Source organism: Pelobates fuscus, chromosome 2, assembly GCF_036172605.1.
Source record: "Pelobates fuscus isolate aPelFus1 chromosome 2, aPelFus1.pri, whole genome shotgun sequence".
Classification (NCBI taxonomy): Eukaryota; Metazoa; Chordata; class Amphibia; order Anura; family Pelobatidae; genus Pelobates; species Pelobates fuscus.
Genome location: NC_086318.1, coordinates 153,801,586 through 153,819,654, shown reverse-complemented (window position 1 = coordinate 153,819,654; position 18,069 = coordinate 153,801,586).

Genomic DNA, 18,069 nt, shown 5'->3' with positions numbered 1-18,069 from the left:
ACTCTATCTGGACATCTGCCCCACGGCACTACAGAGGAGAAGGGAATGGCGGCCCCTGGCAGAGCTGCTCAGAAAAAATAAAATAAGATTTTCCTGGGGTCACCGCTTCAAAGATATGGCCTTCTATGAAAGGAAGATGGTAGCTATGCTACCCTCAACGCCGCTTGCTAAATTCTTGGCAGCACTACACATTGAGCCACCGGAAGCATTCAAACTCCCCGACCCGCAGACCTGCACTATCCAACATCTACCCCGAGAATGGCGACAGGATGGAGATGACGCCACAGAGAAAGGTTGAACCGCATGGACATGCATCCCTGGAACTGAGTGAGTTTTCTCCTTGCACATGGCGGTCCCACTCCTGGTAGAGCCGACGGGGTTCGGGGTATTGGGAGGGCTGGGGACTGCTCATTGTGGGGGAGAGAGAACTGTCCCACAAGAAGAATCTATATTAAGGAGGGCTACTGAGGCTCTTTAAAAGGAGTGGAGCAAGTTAAATGGGTCTCACAACCACATACCAGCCGGTAAGTCACTCTCCCCTCGCTCTGCGCCCACACACGGGGTACCCAGGAAGGGAACTGACGGGTATGCAGCCAGAACCCTATATCACCTCAATGGGAGACTGTGCCACCATGGGAACCCACATGAGCTTGACTCTGTTGGGGAGGGGGGGGATAATGCAGTTAAGCGGACTAAGTCTAGTACAAGGTTCAATAGTTACGCTCAAAGCTCATTTGATGGACATGGCTGACCGCAAACATAGTATGACCAAAAAAAAAAAAGGAAAACAAGAAAACAACATATTGGGTTAACTTTACTGTGATTTAGCTAACTATGTCACTTAACACTCTTTAGAGTGCTATTACGGCGGATTGTTCTTTCACTTACAATATCAATATGGAACATGGGTGCTGGAGGACTACGCCTCCCTTCACTTGGCAGTCCGACCTTGCAATGTCCAGGGGATCGGACAGGGAGTGGAGGAATAGCGTTATCCACTCCTCCTGTGACGTGGCAACTGGTAGTACCAGGCTTCGATGTATATAGGTTTGTTTTCTTTCAGTTGTTTATTGTTTTTCAGTTATTACCTCAGCTTTTCGCAAAGTAACTAGCGGAAAGCCACTCTGCACACTATTAGGAGAGTCAGAATGGGGTACTGTCGATAGGTATACACTTACGCCCCCAAAACCCTCATACGGGAACTCCTACCTTAGCACTCCAATGTCCCTGATCCCACAATGACATAGCCCCTGCTAAGTCACTGAAAATCATCTCAATTAATGCAAAAAAGGCCTGAATAGCCCTCGAAAACGGAAGCTCTTACTGAGAGACTTTAAAAGACAAAAAGCTGACATAGCCTTCATCCATGAAACTCACGTACATAAGTCATCACCACTAAAGCTAACTGATCTCTGGGTTCCAGCGAAAACAAAATGCGGTAGAGATCCTGATACAGAAAACCTGCCCCATAGTGAGCTCTAACTGTGTATTTATGGGCGGGAAGGAAGGTATATACTACTCACAGGTTCACTAGCAGGACGCACGTATCATTTCCTTAATGTCTATGCGCCAAATTGGCACACTTCTTTAGGGCACATGACTTCCTACTCATGGAGGGAGATTTTAACGCAGCACCATGTCCTGGGATCGACAGGGTGGCCAGACCGGGGCTTCAATGCTCACACGGTATGGGGACAAGACAAGCTGTTACATGGGTTTTTGAAGAGGTCCGGCCTGCTGGATGCATGGCGACTCCAGCACCCCGGGAACCTGGGACTGGCACTTTTTACTCTGCTCCCCATGACAGCTACTCCCCCATAGACATGTTCCTTGTTAACCCCCTCCTGATGAGATCAGTCCAGTCCACAGACATTGGTTCAATCACTTGGTTTGATCACGCCAACATAACGCTCTCATTGACTGCTCAGAATGTCGCCTGCCACAGGACGTAGAGACTAAACACCTCCCTCCTACGTGACAAGCAAATAGTAGCTGACTCGGTGAAGGCACTCAAGACTTTTTTCTCTGAAAACATAACCCCTGATGTGGCAATGCCGGTAGTTTGGTTGGCCCGCAAGGCCGTCCTGCGAGGGCACTTTATAAAAAACTAAACTCATAAAAAACGCCTTAAAACACAACATCTAAGGGAATTACAAGACCCTACGCAAACTGGAAAATGAACACAAAACGGCACCCTCTCCTGCCACCCTAGCCAAACTTGATGCAACCAAACACGCACTCTAAGATTCCCTCTTGGAAGACGTGGCCCAACAACTGACCTGGTCCAAACGTCTTTCTATGAAAAGAGCAACAAAATGGACTCCCTCCTAGCTAGAGGACTGAGACCAAGACTGCGCTGTGAACCTATTGCGGCCATAAAGACCGCGAAGGGCTTGACGGTCACCACCCCCAAAGGGATCCTCCTAGCCTTTCAGGAATATTTTGCCAAGCTGTATAATCACTCCCCCAACCCAACCTATAGAGCAGACTTAGAAACCTTCCTTATCTCTCTCAAACTCCCGGGGGTAACAGAAGAATCAGCCTAGACTTGGGCTTTACCCAGGATGAGATACTGGAAGCAATTGCTGCCCTGAAGGGCTCCAAAGTCCCAGGACCTCACGGTTACAGTGGAGGGTACTACAAGACCTTCAGCAAAATCCTAGTCCCACACTTAACTACACTCTTCAACTTAGTGAAAGGAGGCGCACCATTCACTGATGACACAAAATTTGCCAATGTCACCCTGCTACCCAAGGAAGGCAAACCAACTGAGGAAGTGAGTAGCTACAGACCAATTAACTACAACTCCATCACCCATACTATCAGATCTGACTTGGACAGGTTGGCCGCCAGGCCCCCCTCCTGGATAGGCAGAATACACACAATAAAAATGAATGTCCTACCGAATACTATTTTACTTTCAGGCGCTCCCTGTGCTGCTGTCCAGGGGGGACCTGGCGGGCCTGCGCAATCAACGACTTCATATGGGAAAGGAAGAGGCACTACATTTTCAGACGTGTCCTTTACCGCCAGTGGGCGCTGGGGGGAATTGGGGCTACCCAACCTTTACATGTACTACTTGGCAGCACAGCTAGCTCAGACCGCCCTGTGGCACTCGCCCCCAGACGAAAGAAGGTGGGTTGATTTGGAGTGTGGACTGATGGGAGTGGATCTCCCTCACTTCTCCATATGGACGGAGAAAGAGCACAGAGCTCTCCCGACAACTGACTGTCCAGCCATTATGACATCCATCGCCCTGTGGGACAGAGTAAAAACAACAGATTTTGTCTGGACTAATTCTTGTCAAATTTATCGAATTCTGATTGCATAGGCAATTTGCAGATTTACTAAAGCCAAATCTAGTCAGGATTTTGTCTGTAATATTCGTTCAGAAGTATTTGGAAAATCAGTAACATCTGCAGCCGAACCAATATAAGCACAGGAATCGACATTTATCAACAACCGCATGCCGTCCGAATATAAACCGCATGCATCCAGCAGGATACACATTTGCAAATTAGCAAGTGAATGATAATTTGAAGTACTATTTGTCCACAGGCTGTGCTAGCAATCAGAGGGGAAACAGTTCAAATAAACCTCAGTGTACAGTTTAATTATGTAGTGGTTGACCAGCACCATGTTAAATTAAAAAAGTAAAAATGTAATTAAATTTAAAAAAAATCCTACGGGGGCTAATAAGACCATTTAATGGCATATTAGGCAACATACAGCCAGCAACCAGACTCAAGTATTCATCTTTCCGATATATGAACCTTTTGGGCAATGTAAAGATGTGCTATTTACCTATTTGTAGAAAAGGTTTTCCTTTTCTTTTTATTTTAGCAGATCTATTATTTTGTTTAGGCTTATGTTCCCATTAATCATTTTTTTTCAAAGTGTGCTTTGCACTGGTTGCTTTGTATGTCTTTTCCTTTAAATATATTATATCGCCGTTTCTACTTGCCTTTTTTAGTAAGGAAAAAAAAAAAAGGGACTCTTGAGGATTGTGTGTTCCATTTCAGTTTCCTTTCCCCGGTATCAAAGTTCTCCTCTCGACTCCACACCTTGTCATGTCTTTTAAATGCCACATAGTTTTCCATATATTTATCTTGCTTCATTTCTTTTTATGTTTCCTGTACCTGTATTGCCCTTTCCCTTTGGCATATATTTGCTAAATGTCTATATCTATGCTTTGTCCCTATGCCCAATATATCTTACATTTTCTCCTCTGAATTTCTGCTCCACAACCCTTCATGTTTTATGTAACCTGTCTTTGCACTAATTAGGTCTATTATACTGTTTGCTGTTCTTGTTTTTCTCACTTGCTATACCTTTAGCTGCCTTGTTCTTATTATGCCTCTCTGCATGTTATTCCTTGCTGATCTAGTCCTTTGCCATTTCCTCAACTTCCCCTTCAGGCCATATTCCACATAGCAGAGTTGCATTATGTTGTACTAAATTCATGTGGAAAGCCATCTAAGTGGTTTCCATTTGATTGCTAAGAACTATTTCAATGTCTCTGTCACTGTAATTTGTTTGCTTCACTTACTGTTGCTGTGACTTTGCCTGCCTTTGTCATATACTAGGTTCTTTCACCTTTGCATTCATGTGATGTCTCTATATAATCATGTTTCGTTCACCTGAAACGTAGGAATTTACTTCTCTTTTTCCCCCATTTACTTATGCTTTATTGTATTATTATTATTATTATTTTATTTCAATTATCCTTTGCAATGTTTTTCAAGGCTTGATGTTACTTGGTAGCTTCTTTGCTTTCAATATTTGCTTATTGTGAGGTTTTTACAACTTTAGTTACCCCTCTGGGTTTAGTGGAATGTGTAGCCTTTGAAGAGCTGCGTGATTAACTATCTGACAGTTACATTTAGTTACATAGGCAAAAAAAAACTTTTTCACCAATTTATTTTTACATTTATAAGGCACTATTGGACCCTACTATATATATGTCCACACCATGTTTGTGTTTATAAACCAGCAAAATAAGCTCTAAACTTATCTGGAATCTATGCTGGGTGAAGCTCCCTGCACTGGTCACCACACCCTCTCCGACATCACAGCTACCCTCCTGTGGTCCAATCAAATACTTCTCATAGAGACTGGAGAATGTCAACAGCCCAGAGTGCATGCGCACACTCTGAGCTGGGGAAGTGAGGAGTAGGGGGTTGACAGGTGAGGGAATTAAAAAAAAAAAAAGTATTTTAAAGAATGCAGGAAGGTGGGGACAGCAGGGAGGGCAATAATACAGAAAACAGAGGGAGGGTAGAGCTAGGCTTCCCCTGACCTGCAAGGGGAGAAGCTGAAAACATCTGTTGGTAGAATTAAGTCTTATTTTTTGCACAAAATTCACTTTAGGCAGCCTGAAACTGATTTTTTGGCTGCTTAAGTCAAATGTGTGTGCAACTAGCCCAGGGCACAAAATTGCAATTATCTCTGTATGTGCAGCTTTCAAGATAAAACACTGCACACACAGAACCCTACCACCATGACCCATTCTAAAAGCAGACGTTTTCATGGTGGTTGTAGGAACCCTTTAGATATTACATCTCTGAATATTATGTTTTTTCAACAATTAATCAAATTACTGTTTTATAATGATAAAACCACCACTTCAAGCATCTATATTGTCCGTACTGTCAAGAACCCTTTCCTTTGCCTTGCACAAAATCTCCTTCCAGTCTAAATATATGACTTATGTACAGTGCTATTTATGATTAGATTACCAGACAATGGTATTGGAGAAAAAAGGAAATTGGGTGCATACCCGGAAGATACATTCCTCAGAGTAATAATAGTGGTGCTGCAGTGAAGACCAAAAATATACAAAATACTGTAAATAAGTAACAGAGCATACATACAAATTTTTATTTTGCAAGGCTACTTAAAATCACCTATCAAACAAACATGGTGATTCAGTTACACTACATGGAAATATTGTGTCAAGCTCACCACTATGCCACAGTATGTAAGATGATCCTACACTAACTTTAACATGGGAGATTAACTGCAATACTTAAAGCTTAAGCAGCTTCCAGAGACTCTCCTCAAATTTATGCTCACCTGTGGTTACAGGGGCACTCATGGTAGATGACTGTTAGGGATGTGCATGGGAAAAATATTCAGTTCGGCATTCCGTAATTTGGGACTTCGTCACTTCGGTTCAGTTTGGCATTCCGAAATTCAGCACTTTGGGTAAGTGTAGGGTTAGGGTAGGGTTAAGGGTAGGGGTAGGATTAGGCTTGGGGTAGGGTTAGGGCTAGTGGTAGGGTTAGAGGTAGGGCTAGTGGTAGGGTTAGGGCTAATGGTAGGATTAGAGGTAGGGTTAGTGATAGGGTTAGGCTTACCCTACCCCTACTCCAACCACTAAACCTAACCCTACCCCAACCACTAACCCTACCCCTACTCCAACCACTAACCCTAACCCAACCCCTACCCCAACCATTAACCCCAACCCTCTCCTGTTTTGCCACTTTTCAGAAATCCGAAGCACTTCGGAACTTCCGAAATTCGGCACTTCGGCAATTTGATGCGGCATTCCGAAATTCGGAACTTCGAGACTTCGGAAATTCGGCACTTTGGTTTGGTTTGGCATTCCAAAATTCGGCACTTCGTACATTAGGAAGCATCCGAATTTCGTCCGAATTTGCATTAGGAACGAAACAAATTGCACATGTCTAATGACTGTGGTGATAAACGTAAAAGGACTCTGGCCTGGATTCCAAACATACACAGAAAAAGGGAATGTGGTTTGTATTGGCCCTGAATATATTTGTATAATGTTATCATATCCCCACTGAGGCGCTGTTTATCAGAACTAAGGACATTTAATTTGTTAGCCTTTCTTCATAAACTAAAATCCTTCATTCCCCTTTATTAATTTTGTAGCCCGCCTCTGCACTTTTACTAGTGCCATTATATCCTTCTTTAGAACAGGTGTCCAAAATTGCACAGCATATTCAAGATGTGGTATAAATCAGACTCCCAAAATTCCCTAATTTGTTATATAATGGTAGAAACAAAGTGGTTTAACCCAATGCTAAAGAGGGAACGACCGCTATGTTTATACCCTGATCAGGGCCGCCATCAGGGGGTGACAACCATAACGGTTGTCACGGGCCCAGCGGCCCTGATGGGGCCCATCGGGTGTCCCATGCACTTAGGGCCACCCGATGGGCCCCATATCTTCAGGGGCCCGGTCAGCGCTGCGGCCGTGGTATAGCGCGACCGGCCCCTTTTAAAAAAAAAAAATGCTGCCGCAGCGCAAGTGCTTCTGGGAGGAAGTAGTCACTTCCTCCCAGCTCACTCCGCGCGGGAGAAGCGCTCGCGCCCGACATGAAGAGGGAGAGCCAGCCGACTGCCAGTCCCATCAGCCCCAGCCAGCCACCCTACTGCAAAGAAAAGGTAAGAAATAGGAGGGTGGCTGGAAAATGAGCTGTGTGTATGTGTGTATGTCTGTCTGTCTGTCTTTATGTCTGTGTGTCTGTCTGTGTGTATGTCTGTCTGTGTGTATGTCTGTCTGTATGTATGTCTGTCTGTGTATGTCTGTCTGTGTATGTCTGTCTGTATGTATGTATGTCTGTATGTGTGTATGTCTGTCTGTGTGTATGTCTGTCTGTGTGTATGTCTGTCTGTGTGTATGTCTGTCTGTCTGTGTGTATGTCTGTCTGTGTGTATGTCTGTCTGTGTGTTTGTCTTTATGTCATTATGTGTGTATGAATGTCAGTGTATGTATGTCTGCATGTCGTTATGAATGTGTGTATGTATGGATGTCAGTGTCTGTATGAATGTATGTATGTCTGTATATATATCTGTATGTATGTCTGTATGCATGTCTGTATGTCTGTATGCATGTATGTCTATCTGTATGCATGTCATTATGTGTGTATGAATGTCAGTGTATGTATGTCTACATGTCATTCTGAATGTGTGTATGTCTGTTTGTATGAATGTATGTATGAATGTCATTATGAATGTGTGTATGTATGGATGTCAGTGTCTGTATGAATGTATGTATGTCTGTATGCATGTATGTATGCATGTATGTCTATCTGTATGCATGTCATTATGTGTGTATGTATGTCTGCATGTCAGTATGAATGTGTGTATGTCAGTATGAATGTCTGTCTGTATGTCATTATGAATGTGTCTGTGTCTGTATGTCCTTATGCATGTGTGTCTGTATGTATGTGTCTGTCACTATGTACGCCTGTGTGTCTGTATATGTGTGTATGTCTCAGTATGTGTGTGTCAGTATGTATGCCTATATGCGTATCAGTATGTGTGTCTGTTAGTATGTATCAGTGTGTGTGTGTGTGTATATCTGTGTCCTTTTGTATCAGTGAATGTGTTTGTGTCTGTGTGTGTATTCCTGTGGGCGGGATTTGGAGGCGGTCTCTGTGGGCGGTTTTGGAGTCGGGCCCCCAGGGGCCCAGACCCTGAGCTCAGTTAGGGGCCCCAACATTTCTGGTGGTGGCCCTGACCCTGATTTATACTTCCAGAGGGACTACTGAGATTTTCACTATCTTAACAGACACCCTTATTCAGTTAGTAAAAATATACACTTTTTACTTGTTTTCATTTTGGCAAGAAACAAATAAGGCCTAATAAATCACTAAATAAGTAATAAAGTGAATAACTCTGTTGCTAAATTGTATTTATTTTCCTTTATTTTACTGCAGCCAAGTTTATTCCAGCATTGCCTCAGTGTTCCAAAAAAAAACACCTTTTTAGAGATCTCTCTTTGGGATCTCTCAAAGTTTAATTTCTGGTTATGATGATACCCTGCTCAAACAAACTTACCATCTATGAAGATTTGAATTATGCAGATATATATCTTTAGGTGTCTTGCCCAGGGACACTTACTGGTTTGACTAGGATTCCCAGTTTGAAGTCAGTGATGTTACCACTGCACTATCCAGCCAATAAACACCCCTCTGCAACAAAGTAATATACTGCTCACATTATATTGCCTTACCTAGTTTTGTGTCATCTGCAAACACTGACACATAACATTCAGTGCCTATTTCAAAAGCAGTTATAAATATATTGAATAGAATTGGTCTCAGAACAGACCCCTATGGGACACCACTTTCCACTTTTATCCAAAGTGACACTATAGGCACCATAACTATTACAAATTAAAGCCTAATGCCACCTCTAGTGGCTGTCACTTGGACAGCTACTAGATGGGCTTCCTGAGTTCAGTCCTTCAACGATTAAAGGACCAAGATAATGTGAACACTCCACATAGAGATGCATTTACTCAATATGCTGATTGGTCACAGCAAGGCAATTGCCGCGCATGTACACTAGCCTAGTAATGATTCCCTATGGGGAAGAGTACAATACTGTAATTTGGTCAAGAATCTATTTTATTTGTGTATATGCATATAGCTAAAAACATAGCTGTAAATGTGTATGTTATAGGGTTAAACAAGTGGATGTTTAACTCTGTAAAATCTTAATTAACCTCTAGGCCACAGAAAGTATTAGAGGTTGCAGGTGTAATGGAGCTTCCGTACTCAAAATACAGGAGGTACTGAGTACATCCGCCAGGCCAGCTTCCTCATTTCTACCAGGGACTCTGGAGCACTTCAGACCCAGTTGCCAAAGTTTGGCTGGGGTCTCTGAAGACCTCTTCCACCAGACCTGGCTGCAGTGATAATAGCTCAGGAGACCTTCTCTCCTGTAAAGCAGAGACTATAGCTTCTTCCTCACCCACTAGATGAGTATGAATGTAAGGGGGAGAATTATCTTTATTGCACAGCACACAGCTTTTTATATACAGCAATATTGACTTTCCCTGCAGGGGGACTTCCATACAAAGCGATGTATGTAATTACATATGTAATGTCCAAATAGCACCTTGTTTGGAGAATCCACGCCTGAGTTACAGCATGTTAAAGTTTTACTGGGTTGTGGCAATTCTCTGATTCGGTAAGGAGTTCCATGCATATGTGTCAGGGTACCTGTAGTCTCTACCCCTGAGACGGGTAGAGACTTAGACGTTTTTCCATCCAGACGGCATGATTCTCCCGTTCCTCGCGGTCCCCTCGCGCATGTAAACGCCGGCCGCGAGAGAACTATGCCTTTTTGTAACGTGACGCTCAATAGTCAACGTCATGACGCTATTCTAGCCCGACCTGTCAGTCAAATCCCGGACACGAATCAGGTCTCGGCGGAGGCGTGATTAGTCTCTAGAACCAGGGTATTTAAGGGAGCTCTCAGCATTTGCTCATTGCCCTGTCGTGGTTCTAGCCAGCCTAGTCACACAGTGCTCTTGTATTCTCTTGTCTTTTGGTTCTGACCCGGCTTTGTTATTACTTACCTGTCTTCTCTGTTATCCTTGACCCGGCTTGTCTCTCACTTACCTGTCTTCTCGTTCCCTCGACCTCGGCTTGTCCCTGACCATCCTATACGTAGTTTTACGTTAAGTCCGGCCATTCTAAGGTCCGGTATACGTATCTGCTACTCTTTGTACTCTGCGTGTTGGATCCCTGTCCCGATCCTGACAATATGGCGGCTTAGTCCCGATCTCCAAAAAGGGATTACCAGGCCTCTGGGAGAGGTGAGTGCTCTCAAGCCCCGGGTATTCTTCAATGCCTTCTTGGCTCCCCAACCTCACTTCAAAATAGCTCTATATTTGGAGGTAGTGGGACCAAGGGATACCCACTTAAAGCTTGACTGGACCTTGGCACAGTCCCGATCCAGAGTGTTTCAGGTCTCTCCCAGCCAGGTACTCTGTAGAATATTGCATATTCTATGTTTCTATTGATTAAATATGGATGTCTGGATTGGCATATGTAACAGATGGTATAAGTCACAAGGCTTTCTTTGCATGAGAGATCTGGAATGTGGATTTGGGGGTCTTGTCCTTACATGGCTGGAGTTATAGTCTGACATCAGTATGGGCACATATATATAGTAACAGAGGGACACGAGGGCTCTCTCTCTCTCTGGGCTCTCTCTCTTGGCTCTCTCTGGCTCTCTTACTATGTAAAGATGTAAGGATGTAAAGAAGTCCAGCAATTACCATCTGCTGTTGAATGTCCATTATCCTGTAACATCATTTGTTGTTTTATTGTGTATCCGTAACTAAGAATAAACCTAAAGAAACCGTAAGTCAGATTGCGTATTAGTACTTTTCAATAATATAGACATATATTATTGTGGCGAGCATTTGGCCCAAGACTATATATACAAAAGACGTATATATATCAACCAACTGAAGACAAGAAGAAATTAAGAAGATTTAACAGTGACGATTCCAACCAGATTTTACACACTCAATATGCAAAATTATTTCAGGCAATCCCCAAAGGTATAATTTCCGACTGGGAAGTACAATAAGCACCTGGGGCCTACCTTTCTACAGTGACAATAGCCCCTTTAAGGGGCTCCTGGGAAAAGGCTCATAGTCTTTTGGCAGGAGGCGGGTCTTCAAGCCTCTACAAAAGTCTGTGGCACGGGAGTTTCCTTAACAACAGCATTCGCCTTCTAGATAGAATTTTTTAACCAGTTGATTACACTAGCAACCAGGTCATCTGGCAATACATGGGATGTCACATTCCTTTTTAAAAGAAAGGACAATTGTAATAACAGAGATGCTGTAAGAAGCCTTTGATTGGACCTTGGCTCAGCTCCTGTACAGTTGGACGGTAGCGCGCTGTGCAGCGCATGGGAGATTTATTTCGGTAACTCAAGCCTTATTTTAAAATTATTTTGGAGTGTTTCTTTTAGATTGATCCAATAGAAAAATGGTGTATGGGCATTATTCTAATCAAAGCAAAATAGGATAAACCATTCCAGACTAGTCTCCCGATGCCCATTCTGTTCTTGTTATTGCAAACACACTAAGGGGATGATCCTAGTTATCAGAACATGTTTTTGAAATTAGAGAAAAGATAAAAAATTGCCAAAAAGATAAAATGAGGCAGACAGGTAGTCACAGATAGTAGAAGAAGAAAAGACGCACTCATTTCTGCTATTACTGTGCATTGAATGGACACAAAATTATAAAAGAAGAAGGGGGCGGGGCCTGCCTGTGATGGAGGGAAGACGTGCCAAACTGAAGCTCCCTCCAGATCTTTGCAAAACAGATGAAAAGTCACCCTTAAAACAATACAAAAGACGAAACATGACCCCAAGCGTCTTACTGACACTCAGTCCCCATAGTAAACCGGTGATGCGGCCCGTAGGTGGACGAAGGACAGCAGGCAACACCCGCGAGGGCAGGGACAGACTGCTGCAAGCTAAATGACTCACCTCAAAGACACCCATCACGCCCAGAGATTCAGCGCATTGAAATGTCACCGCACGGGCGCCCATGGCGGGTCGCTGCACAGCCCTAGCGAGGTATCGGATGAATCGCCAAAGGCACATCACACCCCTGACCCAACGATAGGAGACCTGACACGGCATGTTAAACCACAACACGATAACGGAAAAACGACCATCACACTGCCGACCTGTCCAGAGAAGGACCTAAACCTGGGGGACCCCAGGGGACTTTCTAGCTTGGTTCCAGCTTATTATTCAGCATATTCAAGTAACTACTAGCTACTGGATGATTACATAGCCTGACAGATGAAACCATTACCATAATGAAATGCATAGTCTCTGAGTAATAGTAATGCTTAAATGATGCTCTAATGCCATAACAGACCAAGCCTGTTCATAAGGTAGATTTATTATTGAAGTTGAAATTGATTAAAAGACAGAACCGACCTAGTCTCAATACAAAGGGAAACTACTATAAATGCCACAGTACTGACATAACTGACCAAACCTACCTACTATGTTACCTCACTGTAACTGCTGACGCTCTACCGACTTAACTAGCTAAACTCACTTACCTGTATGTAAGCATGCATTACTTGTGTCATCGATAGACTAGACTATACACTACTTAAGCCTAACTATAGTCAAGCGTAACTACAGTTAAACTTATCCTTAAAAACGCTGTTTACCTAAGCCTGACTAAAATATAAAAATGTGCTTGTAAATCATTTGTCCCGCATGTTTAGCGTGGAAAAAGCTTTAGAATTGCTCTCGGGGCACCTCAGGCCTGCATGTACCCATTTTACGCACTGCAAAAAAAATAATTAAAAAACAAACAAAAAAAAAAATTATAAAAGAATCACTATAGGGTCAGGAACACAAACATGTATTCCTGACCCTATAGTGTTAAAACCACCATCTATCCCCCCTATGCCCCTCGTGTCTCCATAAAAATTGACAAAATCTTACTGTATTCAAGCCTGAAGCTGTAGATCTGCAGGTTGTTGGCCTCAGAAAAAACAAGCTGTCTGCTGACATCATCAGAAGTGGTGTCCTGATCCAATCACAATGCTTCCCCATAGGATTGGCTGAGACTGACAAAGAGGCAGATCAGGGGCAGAGCCAGCATGATTCAAACACAGCCCTGGCTAATCAGCATCTCCTCATAGAGATAAATTGAATCAATGAATCTCTATGAGGAAAGTTCAGTGTCTGCATGCAGAGGGAGGAGACACTGAATATTTGGATGCATTTTAGGCAGCCATGACCCAGGAAGGATCTCTTACAGCTATCTGAGGAGTGGCCAGTAAAGTTATCACTAGGCTGTAATGTAAACATTGCATTTTTTTTATCTGAAAATACAGTGTTTACAGTAACAAGCCTGAAGGTAATGATTCTACTCACCAGAACAAATTCAATAAGCTGTAGTTGTTCTGGTGACTATAGTGTCCCTTTAAGATAGGAAAATAGAAAATGTGGTGAAATATTTTCACGGAAACCAAGAAGCCAGAGCAAATTAATTAGTTATTCTCAAAGTCCAAAGACTGTTTCTATAGCTGCTCAGTTTGAGTCTCAAAACAGTAAAACACCCATTACTCAGGACATGTCTAATACAGAACAGGAAAAACTACAGTCACAGAGTGATGGAGGAATACAAAGAAAACCCTGTTAAAAAGACACTGTGAAACTTTCTTAATGGCCAGAAAAATTAATGTAATGAAAACGGTATATATGTATATTTATATGGGTTAATGAAGAAAGTGCATTAATAAGGATTGATACTGTGCTTGTTACTTGTATTCCAGGTTGAAACAATGCATCTATTTTGCTGTTGCGTTGAATATTTGGGACTATAATTGTAATTCCACAGAAACCTGATGACGAGTTGCAGATAACAGGAAGATATTGTGCAAGTCTTTGAAATCTGTATATAAAATAAGAGACTTACATTAGGGACAGTTATGTCACTTATACTCCAAGTGAATTTAGTTTGGAAAGTGATCTAATACATATTAACATAAGGTAATTACTGACTAACTAGTGCCATTAAAAGACACTTGAGAGGGGATTGTAGAATATTGTAATTTGGTCAAGAATCTATGATATATGAATATAGCTGAGTACATTGCTGTAAATGTATCTGTTGACGGGTGAAACAAATGGCTGTTTTACTCTTTGATTTTTTAATTACCCTGTAGGCTTTAGATAGTATTAGAGATAGCAGGATATACCCTCTAGAGATAAATAGAGTTTTACAACTAGCCTTTCACACTAGCAACCAGGCCATCTGGAAATACATGGATTATCACATTCCTTTGTAAAAAAGAAAGGACAGTGTATTGTGTATAACCAAAGAAGCAATATAATAAGTAATTCTTTATTTAAGTAAGATGAGAGCAGAGAGGATTCCATCTAAGCATCTTTCTTCCTAACACCTTTCCCAGAAAAGGACTGTATTCCATCATTATTGCTGTTTGCTGTACAGATGTTTCTTATGCTTCAGAATAAACATTATTGACAACGCTGTGCTATTGTTATGCTGAAGTATCGAGTCAGAAGGAAGTCAGTTGACAGCACAGACACTTATATTAAATAAGTATACTCAGTGTATATTCAGGAAGCTTTGGATTAGTTGAGATCATCACTATTGATGATCACAACCTGCCAAACTATAACGGCCACACGGGGGAAAGAGAGATAAACAAATATGCTTCTAGGGTGTCCAATAATCCAAACTCTTCAGCAAGAGAGACTCCATGTCTGTAAGAGCCTCATGTTAAAATGTAGAAATATTCAAGAGCTGCAATTAAATGTATTGGAGTATTCATCAGAACCAAATATTGTCTCATTTCAAATATTGTCCCAAGTGTCTCATTCCCACAGCCCTCCCATGTGTCTCATTCCTCCAAACCCTCCATGCGTCTCACGTCTCCCAGCACCACCATTTAAGTGTTTCATTCCCTCCCCACCATTTATCTCATTCCATTGGCCCCTCAAAGTGTCTCATTACCCCAGTCCACCCATATGTCTCACTCCCCCAGCCCCCATGTGTCTTATTCCCCCAGTCCTCCATAGGTCTCATTATCCCAGTCCTCTATGTGTCTCATTCCCTAGTCACCCAGGTGTCTCTTTCCCCCAGGCCCCCAAGTGTCTCATTCCCCAGTCACCCAAGTGTCTCATTCCCTCAGTCCTCCATGTGTCTCATACTCCCAGTCTCATACTCCCAGTTCCCCATTTTTCTAATTTCCCCAGCTCCCCATGTGTCTCATTCCCCCAGTCCTTCATGTGTCTCATTCCCCCTGTCCCCCGATGTGTCTCATTCCCCCTGTCCCCCGATGTGTCTCATTCCCCCAGCCCCTCATGTGTCTCATTCCCCCTGTCCCCCTATGTGCCTCATTCCCCCTGTCCCCCTATGTGTCTTATTTCCCCAGTCCCCCCACTTGTTTCATTCCCCCAATGTATCTCATTCCCCCAGGCCCCTTATGTGTCTCATTCATTAAATCAATGCTTTCTTATGGAATTTTTAGATGACACTGGATGTCCTCATGCAGAGCACCAGGACTTCCAGTGTCAATTAGGTGAAGTGGTCTGGGTGCCTATAGTGTCCCTTTAAATGTATTTCCCCTTGTTTTGGGTATGTAGGGATAACATACTTGTCATTAAACATTAGAAGTGACTAAATGTGTTATCAATATGTTTATAGCTGTGAGTATTGCACAAATGTTCTGTTTGTCACCATGCGTGAAATAACATTTATTTACCTTAATAATAACGTGTTGATTTCTTTGTGAAAATGCTGTTTGTTGTCAATTCCATTTTCAGAAGTAAGGCCTAAATTTACTTTCCAAATGATTCAATACTATTAGAAAAACTATCAAAATGATTTATCACCAGAAGTCACCATTAACGTTTATGGGAATTCTTGTAGATAAAACATTTGGAAAGTTTTTGTATTGTTTTTCCAACAGTATTGACTCATTAGAAAAGCTTACTAAATCCAGGCCAGAGTTTGCAGTAAGGAAACATCATTTAGCTGGTATAGCTGCACCTTTATATATTTCCCCTGGTTTCAGTGGTGTAACATAAGATAAGATAAGCTATCTTTCTCTGAACAGCATTCTATACACAATATATAGAATGCTGTTTAGTGATGTTATTTCATATGTTTATGAACATAAAAAAATGTTGTGTTTGTATTTTTTCAAATAAAAAGTGATGATGTTAAAGGTATATTATAACAGCTTCACATCTCAAAAATATTATAGCATCGTATTATAGAGTTTACAATTTACACTGTCTTACTTTGTGTCATAGAATTGGGCTTCTAAAGTGATTTATGGGTTCCATTTTAAAATCCCGAGTGAAAATATATATCATATATGTCTTTTTTAAGCGGTTTCCTAGTTTTATTTCACTAAACACATTTAAGTGTCAAAGGCGATTTGTGCAATCATGGAAAAATTGTTAGTTTTTTTTTAGCACTTTATTGATAGTAACACAATGCAGCTATACAATTATCCCCTCATAATGACACAAAATTAGGTCTTATTACATACTTATTGATCTCTGTATTGGGCAGTCCACTATCAAGCATCAATATGAGTAACAGCCCTTTTTACCCAGGAGACATTTCCATAAAAGAAGAGAAAAAACTGGAATAGCATGTTATATTATTACAATAAAAAACATGATAAAAGCATGCATTAGCGTATAGGAAATGGAGGGGGCTGCACAAGCCCGCCACCAGGAAACCGCCTCTCCAAGGCATGGATATCACTCGAAACCATGCTTACTCAGAAGAATGTAACCTGATTACCGGCATCGGTGTCTCCTATGTTCGCTAAGCTTCCCTAATTATACTCTACTTCTATAATTTATGACAGACAAACTATTATCATAAATGAGTTGTACAACAAAGATAAAACTATGTTTATAACATATTTATATATATACAGAGTGGGAGAAAACGTATAAAGAAGTTAACTATCTGTTCATTATCTCCCTTTGCTCCTTATATGTACGGGGCGCTGCGACACCCCTGAATTTTTCAACCTAATGTCGATGCAAACGTTTCCTTTTATGTCTGTCTTGTATTGCATTGTTGACAAAATAAAAATAAAGAATATAATTTTTTTTTTTTTAAAGCAAAAAATACAAAAAGCTTGCATTAGGAAGGGAAAAACATGTTACTTGCAGTCACTGTGGTCTCGATAGCTATAGTCCGTTAGGCGTCCACTCCGCTCAAGGCCACTGGGAAAGCTGGGTCTACTGTTTTTAAAGGAACAAACAAAAAAAGGAACACTCTAAGCACCAAAACAACTTAAACTTAATGAAGCACCAGCAATGTGTGCATTTGTGCAAGTAATTAGGACCACATTAATATCTGTGAGGTTTGTGTGCAAGAAAGTCCATTAATTTGCACTTGCTCCCAAGGCAGTCCTTACCTGCAAGAAAGCAAAGCTGAGGATGACGTACAGCAGTTACTGAGTAAATAAAATAATAAATATAAAATATGCGAGCTGCTTAGCAAACAAACCACTTAAAAAAATAATTTGTTTGTAGCATTTTATACAACAGTGTTCTTTTCAGTGAGAACATCTTCTAAGAGTGATTATACTCAGAGCCAGGTGTTAAGTGGTTCTAGTTAACGTGACTTGTTCATCTTAGAAGTTGACACATTACCAGTAATAATGTTTTAATAATTTACATTGTGAATATGTGTTGTTTTAGATTTTTTATATCGTAGATAGATCTTAATTAGAATCTTTTTTTCAA